Source organism: Phacochoerus africanus, unplaced genomic scaffold (assembly GCF_016906955.1).
Source record: "Phacochoerus africanus isolate WHEZ1 unplaced genomic scaffold, ROS_Pafr_v1 Scaffold_20, whole genome shotgun sequence".
Classification (NCBI taxonomy): Eukaryota; Metazoa; Chordata; class Mammalia; order Artiodactyla; family Suidae; genus Phacochoerus; species Phacochoerus africanus.
In genome coordinates, this window is record NW_025927392.1 from 141,626 (window position 1) to 169,432 (window position 27,807).

Genomic DNA, 27,807 nt, shown 5'->3' on the forward strand with positions numbered 1-27,807 from the left:
TTGAGTTTTTTTTTTTTTTTTTTTAATGTATGGTGAAGATGGTGGATGTACTGGCGTAGAAAATATGACGTACTATCTCACCATAGGAGCGATGAGTGTCTATTGAGTTAAGGCAATGGGTCTGCTTGCCCCTGATTGTGTGTAGTCCCTTCACAGTGGTGAAGAGAGAGCTGAAGTTAATCCTCAGTGACACCATGATTATCAGAGACTGAGGTAAGGTTGTCAGTGGAGTTGCAGTTGACAGCTTCAATTTTTTTTTTTTTTTGAGAATAGTGAAATTGGTGGGTATGATCCATCTGCATCTTTAAATGTATTTATTTTTATATTGCATCTTCTGTCTTTTTAAGAATCTTACAATAACAATAATCAAATACCTCTGTGAACCAGTTGAAGATGTTTACTTTGAGCTGCATCGCATTAAAATTTCATTTTTTATATATAGGAAAATTATAATGGATATGTGTAATTGCTTCACTTTGCTGTACATCTCAAACTAATAAAAGTTATAAGTGAAATAAATTCCAATTATTTCTTAGGTTGTTGGCTTTTGAATACTATTAAATGAATGAAATGAAGCAAACAAAAATGTTACATGTAGTATGTTTAAAATTTATGGAGTATATCTAAGGACCAGTTTCTTTTTCACCAGTAGCTGTTAAAAATGACTTATTTTTCATTTGGAAAAACACTGATATGGTGTAGATTATTTTGGACTAAATTATAACTTAACCAGAGAGAAAAAATATATATCGTTATTGTAGTATATGTCAGTTCCTGCCAAATGCTGGTAAACCTAATGGTATCTTCTCTCTGAATGAATTAAAATATTTCCTAGATCAATAATGTTTTCAATATCCCAGTAGCTGCTTTTATGTGTCTCAGCAAGCATAATATAGTGGCAATATAAATGATGCAGACTTTGCCTCAAAATATGTAATAACCCACATTAATTCTTTGTGAACATTTTATACTATCAAACGAGAAACTAAAATGAAGAGATCATATCTGTTATGTGGAAAGAAGGTCTTGTTTTGCACCCTTTAATAAGAAGCACTAGAAGACCTAGAAAATGTAAAGTGCATGTATCTGAGATCATTAGAAACTAAAAGGTCAAGGATTTGTGTGGCTCATATTTTGAAAATGGAAGTCAGATAGCTAAACTTGAATCTGAGGTCCTGTTTTTGCTAAAGATACGGGCAGATACTAAGAACCACGTATGTAAGGCTGGTGTTACTGAGGCTATAAGGTAGGCCAGCAGCTTTAGCTCCAATTCAACAGTGCACCTGGGAACCTCCATATGCTACTGGCAAAGCCATTAAAAAACAGATCTTAATATACATGAGAAGATGCTTAATATTACTAATTTTTAGAGAAGTGCAAATCAAAACTATAATAGGAATCACCTACCAGTGCTCAGAATAGCCATCATCAAAAATTCTACAAAAATAAATGCTGAGAAGATGAGAAAGGGGAACATTCCTATGCTGTTGGTGGGAATGTAAATTGTTGGAACCACTATGGAGAATAGTATCAAACTTGCTTAAAAAAAACAAATATGACTACCTTATGATTCAGTAATCCCACTCCTGGGCATATATCCTGAGAGAACTATCATTGTAAAAATACACACAACTCAGTGTTCCTTGTAGCACTATTTAAAATAGCAAGAAATGAAAGCATATTAAACATCTAAAGACAGAGGAATGGAATAATAAGATGCAGTACGTATATACAAATGGACTATTACTCAGCCGTAAAAAGAATGAGTAGTGTCATTTCCAACAAAATGGATGGACCTAGAGATTATCATACTAAGTAGGTCAAAGACCAAAATCATAAGATATCAGTTACAGGTGGAAACTAAAAAAAATGATACATTTGAACTTACTTACAAAACAGAAACAGAGTCACAAACTTAAAAAAATATGGTTAACGAAGGGAACGGTAGGAAAGAGTTTGGGGTTGGCATATGCACAATATTGTTTAGGGAATGGATGGTCAATGGGGACCAGCTGTATAGCAGAGGGAACACTACCCAATATTCTGTGAGGACCTATATGGGACAAAATGTGAAATATATGGGACAAAATGTGAAAGAGAATGGATTGTGTATATGTATAACTGAATCACTTTGTTGTGTAGGAGAAATTATCAAAACGTAAATTATCTACACTTCAATAAAACTTAAAAATTGAAAAAAGAAAAAGAACCTCAATAATAGTCTGAATCATCTAATTCTTAATAAATAACTGTGGCCAGTGTTCAAGAAACATACTGACAAGTATTTATGATTAATCTTTTTAAATTTAATTTTATTGGAATATTCAGTTTAATTATGAATTCAATCGCTTGACTGAACTTTGTACTTTAGTATGATGGATTTTCACTTAACACTTTTGGATTTGGTAGATAGATAATGATTGTCATCTTAATGACTGTCCCTTCAAATCTCTTTATTCAAATACTTTACATCCTATTTCTCCTTATTATATATTATTGTATTAGTTGATGTAAGAAAACATGGGTAATAACTTTGAAAGGGGAACTCTGGATTCATTTTTAGCTTCGGTGGGGATAACTGTGGTATTTTCCCATAAAAAATTGTTCATTAAAAATGATCACCCATGGAGTTCCCTGGTGGCTCCGTGGGTTAATTATCGGGTGTGGTCACTGCTGTGGTTAAGGTTTGCTCCTTGGCCCCAGAACTTCTGCACTCATAGGTATGTCTAAAAAAATAAAAAATGCTTGGCTTGAAAAAAATTATCCCCACCTGAATGTCAGGGTCCTGATAGGAACAGATATCACCCGTCAAAGTGAAAACTTAATGTTATTTACAAAGAGTTCTTAAGACTAAAGAATTTTTCTAAATTTAGCCATCATAGTGGATGTGAAGTAGTATCACATTGTGGTTTTGATTTGCGTTTTCCTAATGTCTGATGCTGTTGAACTATTTTTCATGTGATTTTTGGTTATTTTTTTCAGAGAATATATGTTCAAGTCCTTTCATAGTGTAAAATAGAGTTTTCCTTTATCATATGTATGGTTTTTAACTATATTTTCTCATTCTCTGTGTTGTCTTCATTTTCTTAACTGTGTCCATTGAAGCACAGCAGTGTCAGTTTTTTTTTTAACTCAGTGGATTTTATTACATTTATAGTTGTAAAAGGATCATCAAAACTGAATTTTTTGTTTCCATCCCAAACCACCAGGCCATCCCCCCACTCCCAAACCAGTCTCCTTTGGAATACATAATTCTTTCAAAGTCTGTGAGTCAGTATCTGTTCTGCAAAGATGATGATTTTATCCTTTTTTTTTTTTTAGATTACACATATAAGTGATAGCATATGATGTTGGTGTCTCACTGTCTAACTTCACTTAGCATGATACTATCTAGGTCTATCTAATGTTGCAAATGACATTATTTCTTTCCTTTTAATGACTAAGTAATAGTCCATTATGATCTATACCACATCTTTAGTTTTAATGACACTCAATTCATCTAATTTTCCTTTTGTTGTTTATATTTTTGGTGTCATAGTTTTTTAAAAAATTGCCTAATCCAAGATTATTAATATTTACTCCTGTATTTTATACCAAGAAGCAATGGTTTTGGCTCTTGTATTTTGACTTTGATACATATTGAATTAATTTTATATATGATGTAAGGTAGCTGTCTTAGTCTTTTCAGGTTTCTATAACAAAATACCACAGACTGGGTGGTTTATAAACAACAGAAATCTATTCCTCACTGTCTGGGAGGCTGGGACTCTGAGATTCAGGTATAAGCAGGGTTGAGTGAGGAATGTCTTCCACATTGCAGACTTTGTTTCTTTCCTCACAGGGCAGAAGGTATTTGTGAGCCCTGTGGCATTTCTCTCATAAGAGCAATCATCCCATCTATGAGGGCTCCATCTTCATGGCCTCCTGATCTTTCACAGGCCCCATGTCCTAAAGCCACCGCTTCTGTGGATTAGGATTTCAACATATGGATTCTGAGGAGACACAAACATTTACATCATAGCAGTGGGAATCCAGTTTTATTCTTTATCTGTGGCTAATTGTTCTAGCACCACTTGTAGAAAAGACTCTTCTTTCCCCTATCGACTTATCTTGGCATGCTTGTCAAAAGTGAATTCATCAGGAAGTTCCTGTGGTGGCTCATTGGGGTTTTGAAGCTGACTAGTATCCGTAAGGATGTGGGTTCAATTCCTGGCTTCACTCGGTGGATTAAGGATTCATCATTGGTGGTAGCTGTGGTGTGTTGTAGGTTGCAGATGCAGCTCAGATGCTTACCTTAATCCCCCAGGCTCCCTGTTTCCCTCAGCTTTCTCTTCTGCTCTCCTCTCCCCAGCACACAGGCAGGCCCCATGCAGGCAACCACCACACCCGCACTGCATGCAAGCCGGTCCCTGACAGCCAAGGCCCTCCCCGCACTCCCGCCTCACCTCCTCCCTTTCTGACATCTTTCCTCAGCTCCTCAAGAGATCCCCTCCACCCTCTTCCCCTCCTCTACACTCTAACTTCAACCTGGCAGCTGGAGCTAGAGTGCACATCCTTACCTTAATCCCAGAGTCTCCAGGTGTCCCTCAGTGTAGTCTTCTGCTCTCCTGTCCCAGCACACACGCAGGCCCCACGCACGCATCCCTTATGCTAGCACTGCGCTCAATCTGGTCTTTGCCCCCCTCGGTGCTCCCAAGGTTATAGATATTTTGCATATACTCTAAACAATCTACTTAGTAGATTTTATTGTTTTTATTTTATATCGAAATTTTACAGTACTTAAATTACATGAGTAGAGCTTAGTCAAGTGGACACAGGATAAAACCATTTAATATTTAAGAATTTCATTCCTCTTGTTTAGAATATTTTCACTCTTTTTACAGTATTGACTAAAACATTTTAAGAAATGGTATCACTCTGAAGATTGATGTATTAGAGTAATTAAAATTTAGGAAAGGATGTAAATTGTCAAACTGATATTTCAGAACTTGACTGAAAATTTGCTGAAGAACGAACTGGACTGTCCCCAGAGTTGAAACATAATGAAGAATGTGTGAGTAAGAAGAATATACAAGCAAGCCTTCATCAAAAAGACCTAGATTGTCAAGAGCTTTAGTCAAGGTTATCTGCATGTGAAACTTCACTCCAGAGAATATAGGCAGAGTTGGGTGAAAAGGGAAAAGCTACTGAAATGCTCAAAGAAGAATTATCAGAAGTGGAGACCATGTACCAGCATCTTAAGGCAGATATTAAACAGCTATAACAACAGAGAGAAGGAAAGGAGCAGCATGGGTTACAACTTCAAAGTGAAATTAATCAAATAAGAGCTGTTATTTTTATTTATTGTAATTCCCCATGTGGTTTCTTCTTAGTGTGTTTGATGGTTGTTTGATGATAATATAGTTCATTAAAAAAATAATTTGTAGTTTTCATGGCCTGTAGTATTGCATCAAATCTTAATTTTTTAAATTTCAGTTTCCTTTAAAATGAATATTGTGAAGTATTTATGAATTAATACATATAAATTGCTTAAAGTGGTACTGGGCACATGGTAAGTACTCAGTAGGTATTAGCTATTTAAATAAATCAAATTTTTGATAATTCTTTGTAACGTCTGAATCTTTTATTTTCTCATCACTAAAATTTCAAATTATTATTATTATTATATTATTATTAATTTTTAGGGCCACTAATTTTTGAGGCATATGGAGGTTCCCAGGCTAGGAGTCAAATCAGAGCTACAACTGCCAACTGACACCACAGCCATAGCAATGCAGTATCCCAGCCGTGTCTGTGACCTACACCATAGCTCACGGCAACAGCAGATCCTTAACCCATTGAGTGAGGCCACGGATCAAACCTGCAACCTCGTGGTTTCTGGTCAGATTTGTTTCTGCTGAGCCACGATGGGAACACCAGCAAAATATAAATATTATTAAACCAATAATATAAAAATTAGATTTTTTTTTTTTTGCTTTTTATTTTCTTAGGGCCATACCTGCAGCATAACAAAGCTCCCACATTAGGGGTCAAATCGGAGCTGTGGCTGCTGGCCTATACCACAGCCACAGCAATATAGGATCCTATCTACATTTGTGACCTATAGCACAGCAATGCTGGATCCTTAACCCACCGATCAAGGCTAGGGATCAAACCCTCATTCTCATGGATACTAGTCAGGTTCATTAGACTGAGCCACAATGGGAACTCCCTAAAAATTAGGGTTTCTTATTTTTTTTATTTTTGGTCTGTTTGCCATCTCTTGGGCCGCTCCAGTGGCATATGGAAGTTCCCAGGCTAGGGGTCGAATCAGAGCTGTAGCCACTGACCTACAGCACAATGCAGGATCTGAGCCTCGTCTGCAACCTACACCACAGCTCATGGCAATTTCGGATCCTTAACCCACTGAGCAAGGCCAGGGATCAAACCCACCACCTCATGGTTCCTAGCCAGATTCATTAACCACTGAGCCACAATGGGAACTCCCAAAATTAGGTATTTTAAGAGAAGAAAATAAATTAGTCCTAACAACTATTTTTGTAGATAAATAATACCTATCAGTTGAAGTGTAATCAAAATTTTGTCTTTTCCACTAACTCAAATTTTCTTTTTGCTTCCTTTTTTTGTTTTATTTATTTATTTGTTTATTTGCGTTTCTTGGGTGCTGTACCCATGGCATATGGAAGTTTCCTGTCTAGTGACCGAATCAGAGCTGCAGCTGGCAGAATACGCCACAGCTACCACAACGTCAGATCCAAGCTGTGTCTGACCTACACCACTCCTCATGGCAGTGCCGGATCTTGAACTCATTCAGTGAAGCCAGGGATTGAACCCTCATCCTCATGGATGCTAGTTGGTTTCCTCACCACTGAGCCATGATGGGAACTCCGACACTAACTCAAGTTTTGAATTCCGTGTTCCAATTATTTTTATAGGTAACATTAAAAGTGGTAGAAAAATGGTAGTTTGAGGGAGACTGAAGTCCTCAGCCACTTTTTTGATAATATTCAACTCTTTTCACTTAAAGATCAGTGATGTTTGCTTTGTGGCATGACTCCTCTGTCTTCTTATCTTGAGATCCTCTTCCTATTTTTCTTCTCCTTATAAATATTACTTATTTTACCTGTCACTTTTCCAGATATCTTTTTCTGCATATTGCCACTTCTCACCCCCACCCCCTCCAGAGATTTCTTAAGCATGTACACATCCTGATTGCTTTCCTAACTATAGTATGGTATATTGTCATAACTTATGTATCTTTCCTCACTAGACTCTGAACTCTTTGGGTGCAGAGACCATGTCTTTACTCAGTTTCTATCCCAGCTCTCTGGCATTTTGCTTGTTGATCAGCAAATGTTTTAGCGAGTAAGTAAGAAATAAATAAATGTAGGCATTCAAAATGGAAGGAAACAGAGGCTTGGGCATATCTGTGAATAACTTAAATATACCTTAGATACTTAACGTTCAGTTCAGATAAACAAATTGGGCATTTACTGTTTCTAAAAGATACCATGCCTTATTTATTAGGAGATAGAGAGATGAAAAAGGAAACAGTACCTGCCTTAAATAATTATGTAAATCTTCGAGTTCCTACTGTGGCTCAGCAGTTAACGAGCCTGGCTGACATCCATGAGGGCACAGGTTCGATCCCTGACTGTGCTCAGTGGGTTAAGAATCTGGTGTTGCTGTGAGCTGTGGTGCAGGTCACAGATGTGGCTCAGATCCCTCATTGCTGTGGCCCTGGCATAGGCTGGCAGTTACAGCTCCAATTGGACCCCTAGCCTGGGAACCTCCATATGCCACAGGTGCGGCTGTAAAAAGAGAGAATGACCAAAAAAAATATGTAAATCTCATTGAGGATGAGGCAAGTACTATCCTCTATCAAAGAATATGAGTTTACTGTGGGAATTTGGAAAAGTTCCTCTCCTGTTTTCTTACCCTCCCGTCCACAGTACTTCATATTGTATAATTATTTTATTCTGTTATGTGATGAAGAAAACCTGAGCGAGAGGTGGGGCTTGAAATTGTGATTATTGGATGTGTTTTGATAGGTACCAGTTTGAAGGCATGAGGGTCTTCAGGCAGAATAGTAAACTAGGGCAAGGGAGTGTTATAAGAAGTATTGCAAGAAAATGCTCTGATAGGGTATGTGTAATGGCACTGGACTATTTTGATTGCAAAGAGCATTTAGAACTGTATTATGTAGGATCTTGAGCAGCAGGGGGAGGAATTTGGGTTTCATTTGGTTGTCAGTAGGTACAGAGGCATCAGGAATTTTTGAGGACCTATTCTGTATTTTTATACAAAGAAAAACACACACATGATATTTTGGTTTAGTCACAATTCTGTACGAAGTGAGGAGGTCATACTGAAGACCTTGAAGTGATACCACCTACCTTCTTCCCTTCAGCATGCTGTCTGCATTCTTCTATTAATGTATAACTCAAATCTGTCCACTTCCTTCATCAGTGCTGCTGCCACCCTTAATCGAAGCTGCTGCCATTGCTTCCCTGGGCCCCTGTATTAGCTTTTTACAAGTTTTCTTCTAGAGACTTCCTTAGTCTCTTCTCCATAAAGAAGCCAGAAGCATCCTTTTAAAAATGTGAAGGATGTCAATTTATTCCTCAGCTTAACACCCCTTGGTGGCTTTGAATTGAATCCAGCTGTCTTCCTTGGTCATGTAAGCATCTGCATGTAGTGTGGCCCACACTGTGTATTCGAGCTCATCTCTTACCATGTGAAACCATGCTATTCTCCTTTCAGTTCGTCACACACATGAATACTTCAAAGTGCTTTCCTGCCTTTTACTTGGCCTGTGTTTTTTTGTTTGTTTTTTCTTAGTGTGCTGTATTTTTTTTTCTTTTTTTCCCATATTACAAAATTTTATTGAAGTAGAGCTGACTTACCAGTTGTGATCATTTCTGCTGGACAAGAAAGTGATTCAGTTACACATATACCCACATCCATTCTTTTTCAGATTCTTTCCCCATGTAGATTATCACAGAATATTGTGTAGAGTTCCCTGTGTTGTAGAGCAGGTCCCCATTGGCCAGGCATTCAAAATACAGTGTGCATGTGCCAATTTCAAATCCCCAGTTCACGCCATCCCCCACCCCACCTGTCTTCGTTGGTAACCATAAGTTTGTTTACAAAGTCTATGAGTCTGTTTCTGTTCTGCAATAAGTTCATTTGTATCTTTTTTAGGTTCCACATATAAGTGATATCATGTGATGTTTTTCACTAACTTCAGTTAGTATCTCTAGGTCCCATCCATGTTGCTGCAAGTGGTATTATTTTATTCCTTTTTATGACTGAGTAATATTCCATTGTGTGTGTGTGTGTGTGTGTGTGTGTGTGTGTACACACCCCACATCTTCTTTATACAGCATATATATGGGTCTTGTTTTTGTATCCATTCAGCCAGTCTATGTCTTTTGGTTGGAGCTTTTAGTCCATTTACATTTAAGGTAATTATTGATATGTATGTTCTTATTGCCTTTTGTTAATTGTTTTGGATTTGTTTTTGTTGATTTTCTCTGGCCCTTTATCTCTTGGCCTTTTTTCTTCCCTTCTGTTCTCTTGTGGTTTGATGACTATCTTTAGTGTTGTGTTTGAATTGCATCTATTGTAGATTTTTGGTTTGTGGTAACCATGAGGTTTTGGTATAGGAGTCTATATATACACACACGATTGCTTTAAGTCACTGGTCTCTTAATTGCAAATGCATTTCCAGGAGCCTGCATTTGTACCTTCCTATTCTCACAATTGCTGCTTTTGGGGTCGTATTTATATGTGGATGATTTCCTGCCTTTACTGATGTTTGCCTTCACTGGTGAGCCTCCTCATTTGTAATTTTCTTCTTTCTAGTTGTGCCCTTTTCTTTCTGCCTAGAGAAGTCCCTTTGATATTTGTTGTAATGCTGGTTTGGTGGCACTAAATTCTCTTAGTCTTTGCTTGTCTGTAAAGGTTTTGACTTCTCCTTCAAATCTGAAAGCAAGCCTTGCTGGGTAGAGTAATCTTTGTTGCATATTTTTTCCTTTCATCACTTTAGGTATATCATGCCACTCCCTTCTGGCCCACAGAGTTTCTGCTGAAAAATCAGCTGATAACCTTATGGGGGTTCCCTTGTATGTTATTTGTTGCTTTCAATATTTGCTCTTTGACTTTAATGTCGGACAGTTTGATTAATATGTGTCTTGGTGTGTTTCTCCTTGGGTTTATTCTATATGGTATCGATGTGCTTCCTGGATTTGAGTGAGTGATTCCTTTCCCATGTTAGGGAAGTTTTCAGCTATTATTTCGTCAAATATTTTCTCTGGCCCTTTGTCTCTCTCTTCTCCGTCTCAAACCCCTATAATGCAAATGTTCGGCATTTAAAGTTGTCCCTGAGTTCTTTGAGACTGTCCTCAATTCTTTTCATTCTTTTTTCTTTATTCTGTTCCACATCAGTGATTTCTACCAGTCTGTCTTCCACCTCACTTTTTTGTTCTTCTGCCTCCTGTATCATGCTGTTGTTTTCTTCTAGTGAATTTTTTATTTCAGCTATTGTGTTGATCATCTCTGCTTGTTGAATATTTAAATCTTCTATTCCTTTCTTAAATGTTTCTTCTAATTCATCGACCTTCGCCTCTATTTTTTTCCCCAAATCTTGGGTCATCCTTACTAGAATTACTCTAAAGTATTTTTCAGACAGGTTTTCTATCCCCACTTCATTTAGCTGTTCTTCTGGGGTTTTGTCTTGTTCCTTCATCTGACTCATGTTTCTCTGACTTTTCATTTTGTAGAACTTTTTGTGTGGTCTCTTTTCTGCAGGTTAGAGGGTTGTAGCCTCTCTTTCTTCTGGAGTCTGCCTGTTTGTGGGTGAAGTTGATTGATGCAGGGGCTTCCTGATGGCAGGGACTGGTGACTGCCCCCTGGTAGGTGGAGCTGGTTCTTATCCCTCTGGTGGGTGGGGCTTTGCCTCTGGGTGTGATTGGGGGCAGCCTATTTGCTGATGTGTGGAGCTGTGTTCCCACCCTGTTTGTTGTCTGGCCTGGGGCTTCTCAGCCCTGATGGGTATGGCCAAGTTTTTCCAAAGTGGCAGCCCCAGAGGAGCTCACACAGATGATTATTTCTGGGACCCCTGTCTCCAATGTCCTGCCCCCACAGTGAGTCATGACTACCCCTGCTCTCCAAGGAGATCCTCCAAGAACTCCCAGTGGGCTTGATCCATATTCTTATAGAGTCCCTGCTTTGTCCTGTGATCCAGTGCACATGAAACCCTGTGTGTCTCCCTGAGTCCTGTGGAGCTCCTGTGCTTAAGCCTCACTGGCCTTCAATGCCAAATGCTCCAGGGCATCCTCCTCCCGATGCCAGACCCCCCAGGCATGGGAACCCAATGTGGAGCTCCAAATTTTCACTCCTGTAGAAGAGCCTCTGCAATGTAGTTATTTTCCAGTTTGTGGGTCACCCACTGACTAGATTGTTTGTATCATGAAAGCACCCCTCCTACTATCTTGATGTGACTTCTTTTGCGTCTTTGGATATAGGATATCTTTTTTGGTACCTTCCAGTCTATTTTGTTGATGGGTCTTCAACAGTTAGTTGTAATTTTGGTGTTTTTGTGAGAGGAGGTGATCTTGAGTCCTTTTACTCTGGAATCTTGTCTCTGTCAAATATGTTCAATTCCCCATGTTCCCTTGCAGTCCTGTCCACACGTAACAAAGTCAGGGTGGTCTTTAGCAGGATGCCATTGTTGGCTCTGAATTAGTGACCAATGAATTTTTCTTCTTCCCCCTTGTGTAATGGTGAAAATCTGAGTGTTCTCTCCCATGAGATCAAGGATCTCCACTTTTCACTACTTCTATTCAACAGCATCCTGGAGGGTCTAGCCAAGTGCAATAACTATTTATATCTTGTCCTCTGTGCCAAGTCTAGTCTCACTGGCCCATGGGCACCCAATGACTTAGTGTTCTGTTGACTTCAGTTCTTCTTAAGGCTTACTCAGGTGTTGTCTCCTCAATAAAGCCTTCCAGGACCACTTTATTTATTTATTTTAGGGCCACGCCTGTGGCATATGGAGGTTCCCAGGCTAGGGGTTGAATTGGAGCTGCAGCTGCTGTCCTGCACCCCAGCCAGATCCAGCTCCTGGCCAGATCCAGCCAAGCAACACCACATCTGAGCTGCGTCTGTGACCTACACCACAGCTGATGGCAACACTGCATCCTTAACCCACTGAGCGAGGCCAGGGATCAAACCTGCATCCTCATGGATGCTAGTCAGATTCACTTCCATTGAGCCACGACAGGAACTCCATGGACCTCTCTATTTAAATAGCTTGTTTTCCATTTACTCTGGAAATGCTTACTTTAGCAAGTGTCTTCTTTCTTCTTTATAGTACTTTATATTGTATAATTAGTTGTTTACTTGCATATTGTCTACCATTCCCACTGGAGTGTGAGCTCTTTAATTTGAGGATTTTTTTTTAATTCTGCACTCTATCAACCTCTATACTTAGGGCTTTCAGTAAATACTGTTTGGAAAAATGAAAGTGAACCTCACCTTAAACCTTCTTTCAATGTCCTTAAAGACTGTGAGGATGAACTGAATTTGTTTTGTTCTCTCCTGATTGCTTAGCTTCCATTTCAGTCCTGCCAAGAACAGATATTTGGCAATTGTCAACAAAGGACTTGAAAAATGAAGTAGCCTGTATTCTTCATATTCTTGTGTTTGTGAACACACTAAAATAGCCACAGATGTATAGATTGTGATGTTGTGTAATTAAAAAATAAGATGTATTAGTTTAATTTGTTAATTTCTAAAAATTTTAAAGTTTTAAAAATACTGGCTGTATTGCCTGTGTTGTACAATATTTCCTTGAGCCTATATTATACCCACTAATTTGTATCTCCCATTCCCCCACCTCTATATCCAACTTAATTTTTAAAAATTATCTAACGTGCCATCTCGAATAGCATAATAGTGTTTTGTAAGTGTGGATTTAAGAACCCTGCCTGAGTTCCAGTTCTGTGGCCTACAAGCTGTGTAAGCTTTGACAAGTGATTTAATTTGTATCTCGGTTTGCTCATCTCTCAAATGAAGAAAATTATGGGTTATTATTATTATTGTGGACATAGGGTTATTATAAGGATTAAATTAGTTAATATTCATGAAGCATTTAGAATAGGCCTGGCACTTGGTAAACATTATTTAATTATAATGAATAAAGAATTATGTATATAATTTTATATACGGAATTTCTTAGAGAACATATATGTCTATGGAAATATCTCAAAAAGTCACTTTGGGAAAGACCATTCTATTAATAATACAAACATATATTATTTTTATTTTTAATTTATTCTTTTTCCTTAACATAATTACTCTAACATGGTATAGATGTTATTGCTTAAGTGACTTTGGCCTGCTTCCACCCTTGGGCAGCTTTGATTTGAGATTCAATTCTTAAAAATTAGGGATTGATTAGGAATTATATAGCAATGAATGACAAAGTTCTTTATTACATACCTGTCTAGATATAAATATATTTATTATAACCCCTTTTATAAATCTGCCCTTCTCGGCAGCAGTTGCCTTTAATTTGGTGATTCTTTATTCTGTCTGCACATGAGAATCGCCTGGGAGACTTAAGAAATTACAAATATCAAGGGCTTATCCTTGATTCAGTAAAATCATTATCTCTGACATAGGCCTATTGGTGTTTTTGAATGTTTCCTCTGTAATTGTACTTTGTAATTGAAACTGAGAATTGGCTGCTTTTTATTTTTATTTATTTTTTGTCTTTTGCCTTTTTAGGGCCACACCTGTGGCATGTGGAAGTTCCCAGGCTAGGGGTTGAATCAGAGCTACAGCTGCTGACCTAAGCCACAGCCACAGCAATGCGGGATCCTTAACCCACTGAGCAAGGCTAGGGATCTAACCTGAATCCTCATGGATCCTATTTGGGTTCCTTAACCTCTGAGCCACAAACAGAACTCCTAAAGTGTTACTTTTTGGCAAGTGATGACTGAACTTTTCTGAAATTAAGGTCATGTGATTCTTGATATGAAAATATGGATTTCTGGGCTTCAGCTCAAATGTACTAAATCTAAACTTCTAGGGGAGAAGTCTGATGATTATCTCTGTGTTAATAATGATATTGGGAGAGTCTGATCCAGCAAGTTCAGGAACTAAATGGGTAATGCCTGTTTACAAGAGATTAAGCACTTAGATGCTTGTAATAGGAGTTTACTTTGAAGGCTTTCATATATTTCAGGATTGGATCCAGTTCTTGTAATGAGTAGAAGAGGGTTTGGGTAGCTATTACAGTGCTAATTCGCTGCATTTTAAGAAGAAGAAAAAGGAGAAATTCATCAGTATGCTGGCTAAGGACAAGAGGAAACTTAATGCCTTCTCTTTGTTACTGATTGCTGTTTTAGCTAGATGAAAGTATGTTTTACATTAGAAAGACACTTTAGTTTTCTTTATTAAGGATAGGATATATTTTGATACACAAGTTGTTCCATAGCACAAGAAAATAGTAGGTGTCCACTTTTCTGATATAACTTTATTTTTCCTTGCCAGCTATGAATTTTTATGGAGAAATATGCAAATATAGAGCATGTAAGTGTATATATGACACAAAGGCTGTAGATTCTTAGTATTTTCAGAGTTAACATGAATAGATTTGATTGAAAGCCATTGTAGAGTACCTGTTACTAATATTCAGTTTTGCTGAGGCATGTGCTGAGTTTCGATTTAATGTGTTAAGAGGCTGGAGTGTAGAAGCACTCTCAGTGTGTAAGCCTTGCCAAATGTCTTGCATTCTTATCTCCATGCCTCTCTTTTTTATTCTACATTCCCAGCACTTGTGCAGTAATTCTTCTAAAATTATTATAGAAGTTCCTGCTGTGGCACAGTGGGTTAAGAATACAACTTCAGTGGTTTAGGTCACAGCAGAGGTGCGGGTTTGATCCCTGGTCCAGTGCAGTGGGTTAAAGGATCTGGCATTGCCAGCTGCAGCTTGGACTCAATCCTTGGCCTGGGAGCTTACATATGCCATGGGTGCAGCCATAAAAAAAATAGATATGTAAATAAGTAAAATTATACTACCTTAAAATTTTTTTTTAAATAGATCCACTACTGGCCAATCCCACAAGAGAAAGTGGCTGTAATTTCTGGTAGATTCAGAGAAAATTAGGAATTTGAAAAAGTGATAATTCTTAGCTCCAAGACAAAGTTCTCCTTTAGTTTTAGCTTGCTAGCAATTTTAAAGTTAATGAAGGAGAATCACCTACTATTTTAAGAAAATATTCTTTCCTCTGTCTTATTTAGAAATTGTGTGCCATGTCAAGGACTTGGAATGTGTTGTGCTCTATTCAGTATCCAAATGTAAGACGTCAGTGTTGGTAGTTCATAACTATGGAAAGACAAAAAGAACCACTGGAATTAAAAAAAAAATACAGTGAAGGTAGTTCCCATTGTGGCTCAGTGGTATTGAATCCAACTACTATCCATGAGGATGCTGTGTTTGATTCCTGGCCTCACTCAGTGGATTAAAGATCCAGCGTTGCCATAAACTGTGGTGTAGGTTGCAGACATGGCTCGGATCTGGCATTGCTGTGGCTGTGGTGTAGGCCAGCAGCTGCAGCTCTGATTGAACCCCTAGCCTGGGAGATTCCATATGCTGTGGGTGTGGCCCTAAAAAGCAAAAAACAAACAGAAAAAAACTAAAGGAGTAGGACTGAGTGTGCCTTAAGTGTCTTAATTTTTAAGTTTAATTTTATTATTTTAAGTTCCTTAAGTGATCACAACATTTATGTCTTAACAAGAGCCTCAAGTTCACTTTTCTTTTAAAGGGAGCAAAATACCTAAAAACTGATGTTCGATTATAGCTTTATGTAATTCATCATCAGTTATATGATTAAAAGTCAGTTGGATTTCAGTTTCCTCCATAGTATCATGAAAATTAATATGTTTATGTTGGTGAAAAATAAAACACTGGAAAGTAGGTAGTGGTATTAATGGTGGTGAGTATACGTGTGTTTATACATATGTACGTACTTTTTGCCTTTTCTAAAGTTACATAGCAAACTTCTGGAGACAGCGCCATCTAGGGGAAGCTCATGGTAGGCTGCAAGAACAGGCAGCTTTCAAGTGGAAAGTTGATGGGTAAAGAACAAGTGGTTGATCTACACCTCAAACTTTCTCGTTTAGAAGAAGTTTGTATTTAAATGAGTTTTTTTAGTACATTTATTGTTAGATTTGAGGCGTCTTAAATATTATTGGGTTCAGTCTTTATTTTCAAGTGCTTAGTTGGGTTTTTTAAAACCATTAAGTTGTGTCTTTCATTTCTCCCCAATAATAACATCCTGCTTATTAACTACATTAAGTCATTTTGTTGTGTTTGTATTCCTTAAAGCTCTCATTGAAAATTACAAAAAGGGGAGTCCCTGTCTTGGTGCAGTGGAAATGAATCCAACTAGGAACCATCAGGTTGCAGGTTCAATCCCTGGCCTCGCTCAGTGGGTTAAGGATCCGGCGTTGCCATGAGCTGTGGTGTAGGTCACAGATGTGGCTCGGCCCTGGTGTGGCTGTGGCTGTGGCATAGGACACCAGCTGTAGCTCCAATTTGACCCCTAGCCTGGGAACCTCCATATGCCGTGGGTGTGCCCCCCCCAAAAAAAAAGACCAAAAAAAAAAAAAACAAAAGGAAAGAAAATTACAAAGAGGACTACTCTTAAAATTTAGGCAGGAAAAATTCTGAGGGTGATTCTATCAGGCTGCTTGAGTCTTCTCACCCAGTAAGGAAATATCCTATCCCACTAAAAGAAAACCAAAGTGAGTTTCTAATGAAACTGAAAAATGAACAGATGGTGAGGGCATTGATGACGTGTAGTTGGTGCATATGAACTTTGAATTTGCATTTAAGGATTTTTTTTAATTAAGCATGAGATTGAATACTATCCTAATTTAAGCTGTAGTTGCTGAAAATGGTAACTGTTGTTTGGTTAAACTCAAAGATATCTACATCAGATTATGTCTTTTATTAGAAGTAAAACAAATACTGATAACTGTTACTTAGATTATTGTTACAACAATCTGTATGTAATCAATTCCTTGTTCATATTAGTACATAAAAACAATAATAAACTAAATGCTAATCTGGAGAAAATAATTTTATTCTTCTCAGGGTAAGAATCTATACCTGGAATAATTTCTTAATCATAGGATTAAGATTTTATAAGTAATAAGTAATGTTGCTTTTAAAATTGATTTTATCTATTGTCTGAATTTAGTTTTCTCTTCAAACTTTAGAATTGTGAGATTTGAAGTGATATCAGATATTTATAAGTGATAGCATGATACCTTTGTCAATTTTTTTTAAGCAGAAGGAAAAAGTAACAAATTCCACAGAATTGCAGCATCAGTTAGATAAAACAAAGCAACAGCATCAAGAATAGCAAGCTCTTCAGCAAAGCACTACAGCAAAACTTTGAGAAGCTCAGGTAAATTCTATTTGAATTTTTATCCTTGTAAAGAAAAATTAACCAAATAATTATCCTTGTGTTGTGGTGAAATTAGTTAATGCAGAGTACTTGATTATGAAGGGTTTTGATAAATTTAATTATCTGAAAAATTAGAAAATCTTTTTCTTTTGGTTACTATGTTGAAAATTTTTTCTAAAGCATTAAATGTTTATTATAAACAGATTTATTTCCTATTATAGGTTTACTTATATTTATTTCCTATTATAGGTTTACTTATTAAATTTCTTTAAACAGATTTATTAAATTTCTTTAAAATATTTAAATTCTTATTTATACGTAAAAATTAGTGTTATTTATTTAAAATACCTTAATGAAAAATTGAAAATGTAGATAAAATTTCTTGGTTTAGTTAGCAAGAAATAACATTTCCTTCATTAGAACTTACTGTTTATTGGTCATGTCCTTCCCTGCTTCAGAACTATCGTATGAACATTGGAGTTGTAGGTGTAGAAGATGTAAGAGATTGAGTTAAATTTGTATCAATTCTACAGTGTAGCTCAGATGATTGGAAGAAGTTAAATTTTTGTAAGGGTAAGGTGGTACCCAAATGTTTAAAATGAATTTGACCTTGACATTATATTTACTCCTTCAGTCTTTTGTTAATTCATTGAATATTATCGAATACCATGTGTCAGGCCCTGTGGTAAGCACAGAAAATCAAGCTGCATAAGATGTCATGCCTGCCATCTGGGAAAGGCAGTCTAATGACGTGCACACAGAAGCAGTATGGGAGTTTAGGGAAGTAGTCAGTAACGTGCCTCTTTTTCCCTTCTGAGTTTGGATAGTGGCATGGCAATCAGATGGATAGAGATCAGAATATTCACTTATTTCTTCTTTGATTTCATTCAGTCCAACAAATATGTATTACTGTCTACTCTCAGCCAAGGAAGTGATTTTGTGGATATGGCCCCAGAGACAGCAAACAAAAATGTCTGCTGTCATGGAGCTTAGTGAAGAAGGCAAACAATAGCCCAGGTAAATAGGCAAAATGCGTAGTATGTCAGATGGCTGTAAATGCTATGGCAGTGAGAAAAGGGAGGAGGAAGGACCCGGGGAATTGAGGTGGGACTGCAGCGATAGGGTTTCCAGGGAAGGCCTCCCTAAGAAGATGAAAGGCCTGAAGGAAAGGAGGGTGTGAGCCACGTGGATATCAGAAGAGCATTAGTTCATTAACAGGCTCCGAGGCAGGAGCATGTCTAAGGAACATCAGGAATCTAGTGCATGGAGTGAGAGCGATGAGAGAGGTAGAAGTGGTGCAGAGATCACAAGGGATCAGAACATGTTGAACCTCACAGGTAATTTTAAGGATTTTACTGTGGATGAGGTGAGAAATTTTGGGAGGGTTCTGAGCAATGGAATAGCATGATCTGACTTGTAATTTCACAGGATTCCTCTGGCCCCTGCATTGAGAGTAGACTGTAGGGGCACATGAGTAGAATAAAAGAAATTAACTAAGAGACTGCTGTAGTAATCCAGATGAGAAAGGGGTAAGAGTGGAAATGATACAGGTAGTGATAAACAGTCAGATTCTAAATATACTTTAAAGGTAAAGCTGACAGATTTACTGATAGATTGATATGGGGTATTGACAGAGAAGTCAAGGATGATTCCAAGGATTTCCAATGGAGTGGTCAGAAGGATGGAGGTCAAGCAAGGTGAAGACTGGGAATCCTATTGGATTTGACAACATGAGGTCATGGATGACACTGATCGATAGCAATTTTTAAAGAAAAGGAGGGGCAAAAGCCTAATGGAGAGCGTCAGAGAAAAGGGGAGGAGAAAAATTGATACAGTGAATATAGATGACTCTAGTTTTACCATAAAGAGTAGCAAAGAAAAGGGTATGTAAAGCTGAGGTAGAGGATTTGGCAGTGGTCTGCAATCAAGGGGTATTTCTCATAATGTACCCCAGAATGGAATTTGTTCGTTCAGTCACAGACGAACCTGGAAATGACAGCCTTTTACTTTCTGTTAGGCAGCTTGTCTCATAAACTAAAGGGAGAGTGAAGGGCTGAGTTAGACAGTCTTAGTTCTTCATTCCAATCTCTCCCAAGAGTTAAGTTCTTATTCCCCGATGAGGAATAAGAAAAGGATGGCACAGAGGCCAGGCAAAGTCTCCATTATGAAATATCTTAAAAACAAACTAGAGAAATGCAGTGAGTGTAGTTCTGATGTACATATGTACATTCAATTATTGTGATAGTGTAGAGGATCGTTGTTTAACTCAGAATCTGGAAAAAAGTTACTGAAAATTTCCATAGAAAGGGCAGTCTTTGCAAAGGTGTGTAGATGTTTCTGCGTTGCATAGGTGGTAACAGTAGTATACTCCAAGTAGAAGTTACAAGGAAAAGAATGCTGAAGCTGATATGACCTCAACGGTTCGTTTTTGCTGGAGCTTAAAGGATAATATAGAGATGAGTTAGAGAAGAGGCCAGAGTATTAGACATGGGTAAGTTTATGGAAGGCCTTTCTTGAAGATAGAAGAGTGTTGATGGTCTTAAGATGTGACCTTTAGATAGGTTATTCTTGTGGTTATAGGAAAGATGGATTTTGGAGAGAATATTCTGAGACAGGATCAGTTAAAGACTAATATATGTGGTGATTTAGATGAAAAACCGTCATGTCCTTAGTTTATGTGATTGTTGAAAAAAGCATCCTGGGGACCAGTATGAATAATGTTTTGGAGATAAATAGGACTTACTGACTAAATAGCTGTAGGGAATCAGAGAGAAAGGGAATGACTTCCAGACTGGTAACATTGGGTGCATGGTACATGGAAGTATCATCACCTGTGTTAGTTTATGTGAGAAAGATGGCTATTTTATAGGACAGTATGATGAGTTCTGTTTTGGACATGTCTTGAGCCACCTATGGGATATATTAGTTGAAAGCTTGAAGGAGATATAGTATCTGTGAGAGATATCTGTATATATGGGGTAAATGGAATATTACATGTGATGTGAGAGTATAGTGAGAAAAATGGACAACTGGTAACACAAGAATTTTGGGAAACAGTAGCATTTAGGGGATGGACGAGTGGAGGAAGTAGAGCCCAGAGAAAGAGGGAATGATCAGAGTAATCAAGGAGAACTTGCAGCGGGAGAGCCCAAGGACTAGGGAGAATCAAAAGTTGGGAGTAATCAGCAACTTCAGATGTGGGTGTGTGGTGAGGATGCCCAGTATGATAAATGAAAGATATCCATTAGATGAGGCAGTTGAGAATGAGTGACGTTGTTAAACATCATTTCAATAAAGTGATAGAGAAGAATGTGTGATTTTTTGATTGATGAGTAAGTGAGAGGTGAAGGAGTTGGGAAAGTAAATATGCATTACTTTTGAAATTTAAATGTGATTGTATAAAGACTGGGCAGAAACTGAAGTGGGACTTGGTTTAAGAAATGTTTTTGAGAACCAGAGGTACCTGAATACGTTTATAGTCTAACTAAGGGAATGGTAATAACTAAGGGGATGGTAGAGAGGTAATAATTGAGGATATTGGAGAATGGGAGGTGACTAAAGAAATAAGGTATTGATGAGTTAGGATGTCACTGATACAGTGGGTGATGGTAAGTTTGAACTTACCCTGTGAAAGATATCCTTTGAAGCATGAGGAAATGTGTATGTATTTGAATAAATGTAAAATTATGTGTGTGTATATATAATTTCATAGGTAAGGGGAATAAAAACTATAGTTGATCATTCCTGAAGATTTGCTCCTCTCCCCTTTTTGGATAAAGTTTGACTAGTATAGCTAGCTGAATGTTAGATAGGCGGAGATTAAGAATTTGGAGATTAAGTTTTTACGTGGCTATTCAGGGGAATGTTTGAAGATGACAACCCCATTCAAGTGACAGGATTGAAAAGGTGATTCTGAGTATATAATAGAGGACGGAATCTAGAAATTTGTGGTGGCACCAATCTGTGGAAGTTTGTGATTTTGCTCTAAAAGTGTTTAGAAATGTAGGTGTGGAGAAAGCAGATTGCAACACTGATCTAGGATTGGACTTTTATGGGGCAGCTGTGTTGGAAATTTGGGGGTAGAAGGAAATGGAGAATGTAGATGAAAAACAGTTAAGCTTAGTTCACATCCATACATGAGGTTCAGCAAGGGAAGCTAGGCATATGCTAAAGAAGCTAGCAGAAAATTGAGGTCAGTGTCTCTGACCCTGGAGAGCAGAAACGAGGTCATGAACTTGAAAAATGGTCAGGAAGTTGTGGTCACAGAGTAGGATAGATTGACGTTTTTTTATCTGGAAAAATTTCAAGTGACTGTAAGATCCTGCATGTGAGTGGTTGAATGGAATGCATAGAGGTCCAGGAAATTAAGATGATGTAAAGGTTGAGGCTGTACTCTTAATTCTCTATGTCTTTTGTATTTCCCAGGAAATTGGCAGAAATTGGGATTGAAAGAAAGACTAAATCAGGTCTCAAATCTTCAGTGAATGAGGTAGGGATTTATAGATAGCAACACAGGACAGAGCGTAGAATAAATGAATGACATACTTCCCAAAGCATCATCAAGCTTTTACTTGAGGGTGAGAATAATGATGATAAAAAAAATCTAGAAAAAGTGAACCCCTCCTGCTTGCCCAACAGAACGGTCCTTAGGTATCAGAGGGGGCGGTTGGGGAATCAGTACCTGTAAAGGGAGAACCAAATTTCAGGTAGACTTGGCAATAGAGTGCTAGTTCTGGAAAAAGCTCAGGCCTGCACTGTGGTCCCAGAAGATTAGTGCAATGTGCAGAAAGGGGTCATTAGTGGCAGGAACAGAGGATGACCACAGAGTAAACCTGGTTGCTTTTCATTGTTTTGTGATGGAAGCATAGATGAGAAACATGTTTGAAAGTAACTGTTTTCACCTATTTTAGTATTGGCACACATTGTGGAGGGTTTTACGTGGTTGCTGCCTCTGTCTCGGCAAGGTGGGATGGGCTACTGTAACATTTGCAGAAGGGCTTGTTAGGGCCTTGTTCTGGGTGGAGGCTCTCTGGCTCTCCTAGAATGATGGAGAGAGAGGCAAAGGCTGTGGGTCAGGTAGCCCCAAAACATGCAAGGGTGTGGTTCCAGAGGTGGGCTGTTTGTACATGTGCTGGGTAACATGAAGGCCCTTGGTAAAGTAGAAAAGAAGGAAAGCTTGATGGAGCGATAGAAGGGTCCTCCTGGGTTACTGGAAAGCACCTTCATGAGTGTATGTCTGTTAGACTGCAGCCCTTGTTTTTCCATTCATTCAATAAATATCTTAGAGCACATGTGTCTTGGATACATAAGTGAATAAAACAGGCAAAAATCCTCATCTTCATGGAGTGTATGTTCTTGTGAGGGGGTGGAGGGAGGCAGATACACACGGAAAATAAATTATTTAGTATGTTAGAAGAGATAAGTGCTATGGGAAGAAAAAACTCTTCAGGAGAGGGAGCATTGGTAAAGGAGCATTTGCTTTTCTTTCTTAGGGCTGCACTCATGACATATGGAAGTTCCCAGGCTAGGGGTCAGAATGAGAGCCATAGCTGCTGCCACAGCCAAAGAAACACAGGATGTGCGCTTTGTCTGCAACCTACACCACAGCTCATGTCAACACTGGGTCCTGAACCCACTGAGTGAGGCCAGGGATTGAAACCGCATCCTCATGGATACTAGTCAGATTCATTTCCACTGTACCACAATGGGAACTCCAAGGCTGCGATTGTAAATGTACTGATCAGGGTAGATGTGATTGAGAAGCTGACATTTGAGCAGATATTTGAAGGACAGGGGATGAGCCACGTGACTCTGTAGGGAAGGTGCCAGGTAGAAGAAACAGTGCAAAGGCTCTGAGGTGGGGTTGTGCCTGGTGTGATCAGAAATAATGAGTCCCATGTGTCTGAAATGGATTAAACAGGATTACAGTAGGTGGTGAGGTTGGAGTGTTAGAGTAAGAATGTGGTTAATCGAAGGGATTTTTGGTTAAATTCTAGTTTGTTAGTAACGTAGATTTAGGAGTTCCTGTGTGGAGCAACAGACTAAGGATCTGGTGTTGTCACTGCAGTGGCTTGGGTTGCTGCTGTGGCTTGGGTTTGATCCTTGGCTGGAAAACTTCCACGTGCTGTGAGGATAGCTCTCCCCCATATGTAAATATATGTGAAATATAGCTTTATATTGTTAACTATATTGTCATAACTATTTACTTATGTTTGCCATATTAAAATGTAATGATTAGTAAACATGTAAGACTAAAGGTATGAATCTTAAAATTTATTATGAGTCATTTTGTTTGAGGAATAATGAGGAATAACTTTAAGTTCTCTATTTTTAACGTAGTAATTTTCAATTCTTTACAGAATGATTTGGAAAAAGCGCTTCGTCAAATTGGTGATAAGGACCAAAAGACCCAGAACCTTGAAGCCTTATTACAGGAGAGTAAAGAAAATACTTCTTTCCTAGAAAGGGAAAGAGAAGATTTTATGCAAAAATTCAGGCTGGTGAAGGAGAGACCGCTGTTCTTAATCAATCGCAGGAAGAAAACCATATATTACAGGAACAAGTAAGCTTGTCTAGTGTATTCTATTTCTAAAATGTATTTTTATCTCTCTAAATCTTACAAAGTGCTTTATGTAAATGATTCTGTTAATTTTAGTGCTTGTAAAATTATTACGTATTTCTGAAAAATACCATCTCATTTACCTTAGAGATGGGTTGCTATTGCAGTGAAAATAAGTTATTTACCATGATTTGATAAAGGAAATCTCAGTTCACACCCCAGGATGTAACTTATAACCTGTGTGACCATAAGCAAATCATTTAACCATGTTAACTCATTGGAAAAGTATAGTTAGTTCATACTGGAAAGTTAGACGTACTTCTTGTGATGTTTTGAAAAGGAAAAGTAAGGAACAAAATATATTTATAAACTATATCAGGTGTTAGTTATTTCTGTGTATTGCTTAATATCCAGACTTGGTGGTTGTACATATATTTGATAATGTACATGTCTTTGGGATATATAGTTAATAACAATTTTGATAAGCAGACTTCTTATTTTAACATTTGTATGTTCGTTTAAGTGAAACATAAAATTTATTAGCTCAATATGTTTTCAAACTGTAAAGCATTTAGTGTCACTTTTTGGGAAGAATTGCCCGATAGGTGCATCATAATTACCTAAATGAAAAAGTTTTAAAAGTATCAGTAGGCCATATTAACACAAAACTTTTTTCTGCCTTTCAAAGTTAGCCTTGGTTACCAATTTTATGAGGAATTCTTTAGCCTAGTTTTTAGTTGGAAGTTGCATACAACATAACATTGCATGTTATACAAATGTCAGAAAAGCCTATACAACTTTTTAAAAAGAGTAGGTAAAAATAAATCTGTGTCCTTCTGCTTCTAGCTGTGTTGGAGTAACTGGTAAGCTATTTAGTCCTCCCACTTTAAAGAGCCAGAAAAGTGGGAAAAACTATAAAATAACTGTTTTCAGACATTTTACAAGAAGTACTATAGGGGAGTTCCCCTCGTGGCTCAGTGGAAATGAACCTGACTAGTATCCATGAGGATGCCGGTTCGATCCCTGGCCTCGCTTGGTGGGTTAAGGATCCGGGTGTTTACCATGCGCTGTGGTGTAGATCACAGAAGTGGCTCAGATCCTGAGTTGCTGTGGCTATGCTATGGAGGCTATAGCTGCGATTCAGCCCCTAGTCTGGGAACTTGCATATGCTGCAGGAGTGGCCCTAAAAAGCAAAAACAAACAAACAAACAAAACAAAAAAATCACTATCGGGCTTTCATCTCGGAGAAGAAAAGCAGGTGAAATGAACATCAAATTTTGACCTGGAGACATTTTCCAGCCTGGTGCAGGTGGGGGAATCCACAGAGAGCACAGTGGTCTCACTGAACTAAGGAATGAGAGGTTTAAGTTCAGGGAGGTTGAACTCAAATTTGCAGGGGTAGAAGGGGGTACAATGAGAGTACGGAACAATATAGAGAAAATTCTCCAGAAACGTACATAGGGATCCACTTGAGCCTTTAGCTGAATGCTGAGCTTTACACTTATAAGGAGGAATTCCATGAGGCCAAGCAGTGGAACAAATTATTAGGAGCTGCAGCTGAAAAATTATCAGAACTCACAGAGCTGGGATATGTTCAAGTTCCAGCCAGTCAGAGAAGAAAGACATGGTTGAACACTTGAGGGCATTCAGCAAAAACCCCAGAAATGTCACACCTTAAGAATAAAGCTAAACTAGCCCTAGAGTAAAAGCTAGCATACACCTCACCTAACAAACATAGGAACAAGCCTGGAAGGAATCCAGCTGGACCACCACGTGTATTAACTGCCTGCTGGGGCAAATTCAACCTTCTTTGAAAGAAGGCAACAAAATCTAGACTCATCACAATAAACATCAAAAAATTACTAGACATACAGAGAAGTGGAAAACATGAGCTATAAGCGGGAGAAAAATGATTCAATGGAAATAGAATCTAAAATGAGAGAGGGTAGTCATCAGACACGCACTTTCACACAGCTTTTCAAATATATTTATGGATACAAACAGCTCATACAACTGAACAACAACAAAAAAAACCCAACCCAATTGAAAAATGGGCAGAAGGCCTAAATAGACATTTCCCCAAAGAAGCCATACGGATGGGCAGTAGGCACATTGAAATGATGTTCGGCATCACTAATGACTAGAGAAATGCAGATCAAAACTACAGTGAGGTACTACCTCACACCAGTGAGAATGGCCATCATTAATAATTCTACAAACAACACATGTAGAGAAAAGGGTCCTCTCCTATACTGTCAGTGGGAATGTCAATCACTACAACCACTATGGAATGAACAACAGTATGGAGGGTCCTCAGGAAACTAAATATAGAACTATCAAATGATCCATGTTTGTTTATTTTTGGAAAGATGGGAACAGTTTTTCTCAAAAAAAAAAAAAGTTGAGATAATCTGTCAGAGTAATTTAACATTCTCATGGTGCTTAAATTTGGGTTTCTTAGTTCTTCTTCTATCATTCATGACCTTTATAATTAGAGTGTTGCTTATATGGTAGGTAACTCAACTAAAGGCCCAGGAGAATTTGCATGACCAGGTGCAAGAGCAGAAGGCGCTTCTTAGAGCTGCACAAGACTGCGTCCTCTCCCTAGAAGCCAGCATCAATGAATTAAATAGTCAATTAAGTGAAAGAAAGGAGAAGGTCTCCCAGCTTGACATACAGGTAATATTGAATTATGCGACTTAATATGAAGTTTGTATGAAAAAAGCATGTTTTAGGATCACATTTTGAACTGTTTCTCCCCCCTCCCTACCCTGCTCTCCTGCCTTACTTATTAATGGAAAAACAATTAAGAATAGGAATTAAATGAAGGTTCTATTTTGAAAGTTTGTTGAGCTTTTCTGTTTGCCTCTCTCTCTTTCTCATTCTCTCCCTCCCCCCTTCCTCTTTCTCTGCTCTTGAAACCACCAAGTCTTTTCACTTTTCTCTGTTTTCATGAATCCCTTTTTGTTGTTTTTGAAGTTTAAAGCAATTTGATATTATACCATTAGGTCTCTGTTACATTTCTTTGAATTATTTTGAATTTGACTTTTAAATTTTAACGTTTTGATTAAAAAAGCCCTTATATGATACCATTATGTATATTAGCATATTTTCTTTCAGAAGCCAATATGGAAATCTTGCTCAGTGAGTCCATCGAGGAGTGGGAATTAAGATATATTTCTTTCTCCATTCTCATCATTGGTTTCTTACTCTATACTGTAGTAAAGAAAGTTACTAGAAACATTGCTAACACTTAAATTTTTTTAGAAGAATAATTCCATTGAAAATCAGAAATAACACAGTAAGTTATTCAAATTTGGAAAAAAAGAGGATACCCATTTCATTTTTCAAAAAATATAATTTGTTGGATGAGTATCAGATAATTCAGTATGTGGATGCCCAGTGGAGAGGGAAGAGTGCTTTGGTGTTATACAGGGATTTATTTTTTATCTTTTATCCAAATATTAGGAATCTTTTCCCTTACTCATCCTTCTTTGGGGAATTATCACATATTTATTTTCTTAATGTCTGAATCTTTATGTTTTCTGACAAAAGATTTAAGTTTTTAAATTATTTAGTGACACAAGTCATGTGCACTCAGGCAAGGGGGAAATCAAGAATTAAATATAAACTAAATGCTGTGTAAATTTTGTTACAGATTAAAGCCAAAACTGAATTATTACTATCAGCAGAAGCAGCAAAAACTGCTCAAAGAGCAGATCTTCAAAATCATTTGGACACAGCTCAAAATGCATTACAAGA

The 27,807-nt window shown here is 37.8% G+C and overlaps 1 long non-coding RNA gene across 1 annotated transcript; it reads left to right on the forward strand.

Moving 5' to 3' along the window:
* The first annotated feature begins 46 nt into the window (after nucleotides 1-46).
* LOC125119260 (uncharacterized) lies at nucleotides 47-27,807 on the forward strand. The gene is made up of 5 exons (XR_007133054.1): nucleotides 47-213; nucleotides 17,370-17,486; nucleotides 23,846-24,048; nucleotides 26,560-26,724; nucleotides 27,704-27,807. It is a non-coding gene; the product is annotated as an uncharacterized LOC125119260 (long non-coding RNA).